The sequence below is a fragment of the Trichomycterus rosablanca genome, chromosome 4 (genome assembly GCF_030014385.1).
Source record: "Trichomycterus rosablanca isolate fTriRos1 chromosome 4, fTriRos1.hap1, whole genome shotgun sequence".
Classification (NCBI taxonomy): Eukaryota; Metazoa; Chordata; class Actinopteri; order Siluriformes; family Trichomycteridae; genus Trichomycterus; species Trichomycterus rosablanca.
In genome coordinates this window covers 13122992-13127880 of record NC_085991.1, presented here as the reverse complement: position 1 = coordinate 13127880, position 4889 = coordinate 13122992, and the positions used below count along the sequence as shown (strand labels likewise).

Here is a 4889-nt window from a genome sequence, read left to right as displayed (position 1 = left end):
ACTGTTAGTACATTTGGTTTATTCGTCTTTATGATAGGACTCGAGCAAAACTTTGCCTATTACAGTGGTGTCCAAACTTTTTTCTAGGAGGGCCAGATTTGATAATGTGAAAGTGCCCGAGGGCCAACATTCCCTGATGACATTATTTTAAACAATAAAATATGCAGGCCGCTCAGGTGGCACAGCGGTAAAGTACGCTAGCTCACCAGAGTTGGGCTATCGAATGCATCGTATCAAATCTCAGCTCTGCCTTTCCGACTGGGCTTGGCGGCTGCATGAACAACGATTGGCAGTTGTTCAGGGTTAGAGGGTAAGAAAGTCGGATCACAGGGTCCTCCAAGTTTTTTTGTATAGTTCAACGAAGCATTTGACAAAATGAGGGCTTGTCCGGGATTTGAACCCGGGATCTCTCGCACCCTAAGTGAGAATCATACCCCTAGACCTCCATGGCTTAGTGTCAAAATCATGTTGACCGGTTGCACTGGGAAGTGTATTCATGACAAAACAAAATTCAATGCAGAGCTTCATTAAAGCATTTCTAACAGTTTAAGCATGAGGTGTCATTAAAGACTCGCTTTGTCAGATTAAAAGACTTGGAAGCATTTGACAGGAGCTGTGTGCAGTCCCACTGACTTTATGCTTCACACTGTTTACGTTATGTATCATGTTTATCCACCCAAACTGTACAATACAAACGTTGTGACGCTGTCTTTAATCTGTTAGTTATACAAGAGATTTTACAACATTTACATTACCATGATATTTTATCTTGTCATGTTGACTTCTTGCTCCTTGCTGTTTGGATTTTGTAACATTTTCAATGCTTTGAATTTGCCCAAAGATATTCTAGAATCTTCTTCAACTTCTACCAGTGTATCAGCATGTGTCATTTTTGTTTGATCATTAGATTTTAACGGGACACTTGATAAGGTTTTTGTATAGTTCAGCGAAGCATTCCACAAAATAAGGGCTCATCCGGGATTTGAACCCGGGATCTCTCGCACCCAAAGCGAGAATCATACCCCTAGACCAACGAGCCAGCAGGAACAACTCTTTTTAAGGAGTTGAAACATGAATAATATTTAAAGGAAGCATTGAAAGCTTTGTGCTGTCCCTTTGTAACCCCATGTAGTTAGACAGGCTTTACATGTTTACCAATTTAATGCCACCTTTGATTTCTAATTGCAGACTGTGATTACATTTTGAAGAGACAGTGTCTGCTTATGACCCACTAGACAGCTTGCATCTCTCATTTTAGACAGTAAGCACAATGAGAAAGACTGGTGGTACTTGGGCACAAAAACAGCATTATAGACAAGCAACTGCTTTCTATTAAACCACCAATAGAGGTCATGAGGGCACCAAGGTCAATCAATGACCAAAAATATTGGAAAGCAAGTGAATGGATGTAATTTTTGATCTGTTATGCAATGCCTGTCGTAAACAACATATTGAAGAATAAATATTGGCTATTTTTGTTAGTTTTTGCACTGCACATTCTTCTCCAGGATGCCATCAAAGTGAGTCAATTAGATATGACAAAACAAGCTCTTCACACATTTGTGTTTAACTATTTGGTGCTGCTAATGTTTCTTTTAATGTTCATTTGTTGATGCACCTGGCAGAAAGTGTGCATAACTGTGGGCAACATCAACATTTCCATTTGAATCATTTAATAAAACCCTTCTTAGGTTTTTTAATGGAACAACCCATGTACTGTACCTACTCAGATAGTAAAGAGATTCCTTAGGTGGAGAAGCTTATCCAGAAAAGCTGAGACAATTATGGCCAGTGCAATGTGAATGTAAGGCAACTGTTTAAAACCTCCAAGATATATCTAGCCACACAAAGAGGTCTGCAGAGTTTCCATCTGTGTTACAGAGGCTGGCTATTACAGTTTTTCTAAATTGCTAATACACATTTCCTGAAATGTCCTCTCCTTTTCTCAAAACACTAAACACAAAACCCAAAATGCAAGCTACTTTCACAAAACCTCTGACTTGTCTTGCAAAATCAAACAATCAACTCAAAACTATTTTATCTTTTCTCAAAACCAAACACTGCCATCAAAATACACACAAATCCAGCCAATGCATGAACACTACAAAGCAGTTATAACACACTACATAAACATTACAAAACACTGCTTTTATCATAGCATATCATGTTTTTTGTATACATGAAAACATACTTACTGATGTGTTTCTGTATATGAAATTTGTTGAGGGGGCCAAAAAAAGTATTTTGCACTGGGGCCCATGAGCTCCTAGTTACGCCACTGGACAAATCTCAGTATATTTTAAGTACATTTTGTCACTAGGGAAGCCTTGTGTTGGACTGTAAGGACTTATAAACCACAAAAAGTAGTAAAGTGTTTTCCATTCATGTTGTGACAAGAAAATGATCCACACAGCAACGTTGTTTACTAAATTATACACAAGAGGGCAGAATTCATCTACGGACATCTTACACAACACTGAAACAGCTGCACAGTTTAAACAGAAAGTCAAGTTCAATGGTTCAAATGCATAACAAATGATTGCAGGCTGACCACAGTCATACTGCACTTCAACCATGACACTGTTCGCTCATCTTTGCCTTTTTCATATTTTTTTAGGTAAGATATAAATTTAACCTGTCGTTCTTTTTTCTGCATCATTTTTACACTACAGTTCAGACTGAAACATTAAAAGAAAGAAAGAATAAATTGATATATATTTCTCTCTTAAACAGGTTATAATTCTGCAGCAGACGTTCAACCCGTCTCTCCAACTGAAAATGTCTTGGAGAAAACGTCTGTTACTCTGTCCTGTAATTACAGTAGTGTTAGTGCTAATGATTATCTGTTCTGGTATCGTCAGTACTCAACATCCAGACCAGAATTCCTCATTTTGATTACTGAGGGTAATTTTGAAAGAAAAGCTAATCCTCCAGTTCCAGGAATATCTGTAAAGATAAATGAAGATAAATATCGAGTGGATCTGAACATCATCTCTGCTGCAGTATCAGATTCTGCTCTCTATTACTGTGCTCTGCGGCCCACAGTGACAGCAAATCATACTATATTGTACAAAAACCAAACATCTACATTTAATCTGTTCTGCTGTTTTATGAAGAGGAAAATGTTTAAATGTTTAAAACATAAATATTACTGCCCTTTATTATTTCTTTACATTAGTTATAAAATACAATAAAGATGAGTTTTCTGTTTTTATGACTAGCCTAAAATGTAATAAGAAAACATCATCTTGGAATGTCTTATTCTTTAATGTGAAACCTTGATTTAACTGACCTTTATTTAACGTATTTTAGATTCAACGGACAAAATCTGGAAAACCAAAAGTCTGGTTTGATTGTTTATTCCTGCGAGAAGTGTATCAAGACCATGAGTGATAGGATTGATTGTGTTGGGAGGCTTGCTTTGTTCTCGCCCTTTTCTTAGTGTTTTATGCTTATGCAAGTTCTAGTGCTTAGTTATGCACCAGAGCTGCTCCAGTAGCCACCAGCAGTGCTTCAGACTCTGTAAAAGTGTAATAGAGTCCCCACTATACCATCACGGCAAGAAATCATCTCCTCCACCACACAGGTGAATGAAATTTCTCCCCAGTAGTACAGTACACCAGTTTTAATATTTATTTACAGGTTTTACACAACATATTTACATATCTATACATGTAGCATCCTCCAAACAATCATCAAGGATATGATTGTGGAAGGACAAGGCTTCCGTGAGATGATCAACACATTTCCTACATGGTATAAACTCCTGTACAGGTTTAATGGAGGAAAAGTATGAGGTCACTTTTGAGAGAGTAAAAAACAAACCTTAAAAATGTTACATAAAAAATCACACTCACCACAGATGCTTGAACAAGTATTGCCACTGAAGCATACTTAGGAGTCACCTGCCACTTTATTAATCAGGATTGGAAGCTTAATGTTATGGCTGATTGGTGTATATATATAATTGCTATTTTACACAATTATTTTTTTTCAATGTTTTTCTTTAATAAATATAATGTTTATTTAAAAACAAGATTGGGTGGTGGAGTGGTAAATTACAGTAGTCCACAACTGCTGGGAATGTTATGGAAAAATGAGATATTATGTTTGATATCACCTGAATATTAGTATTTTGCTGCTTGTGCATTAAATACTTATAGTTGTTAAATCCTTATGTGGTTGCTTGAAGTAAGGCTGGGAGACTAAAATACAGAGATAAGCAATGTCTGTCATTAAGCTGTCGTAAAGCTGTAGCAACTAGATAAGAAACCACACTTAGCACAGAATTGAGGTTCCAAAGTCTAACACCCAATGTCATGTGACCAGAGCAGTGTAAAGAGATGGCCATAGTATCTGTCACTGGTTCTTCTCCAGATACACTGCTGTAAGAACCTACAATCATGGCAATAAATCCTCCAATCCAGTCAACTGTAATCTTTGTTTTCATTTATCATCTCACCTTATTTTTCAACAACAGGACCAAAGATGCTCTTGTGTCTCCATACAGATATGACTGGCTATGTCTGAGGGGTGGTCGAGGCCCTGTGATGTAGTGGCGCCCTGCCCCGTGTATCCTTGACCAGGATAAAGTGGTGGTAAAAACATGAAGATTAAATAAAATCAAATTGACAAAAGGGGCAAATACTTTTGTAGAACACTGTAAGTGCACATTTCACTTTTAAACTGCAAAATCTCTGATTCTCTCTGCTTAAAGGGGTTCACATCCTCCACAATGGACATGAGATAATACAGGTTTACATGCTTTGTGTAGTTTGATTAAGGTAATCAGTTCAGGCCCTGTGCATAATAGTCTGTTAGCCCCGAACTACTGGAGTGTGTTTTTAAATCTCTGTGTTTAAAATTAATGTGAGGACTTGCAAACCAAC

General features: G+C 37.3%; 1 non-coding gene across 1 annotated transcript; it reads right to left on the bottom strand.

The window, feature by feature from the left end:
* Window positions 1-967: 967 nt before the first annotated feature.
* trnap-ugg (transfer RNA proline (anticodon UGG)) lies at window positions 968-1039 on the bottom strand. Its single transcript has one exon. It is a non-coding gene; the product is annotated as a tRNA-Pro (tRNA).
* Between the last annotated feature and the right edge of the window lie 3850 nt (window positions 1040-4889).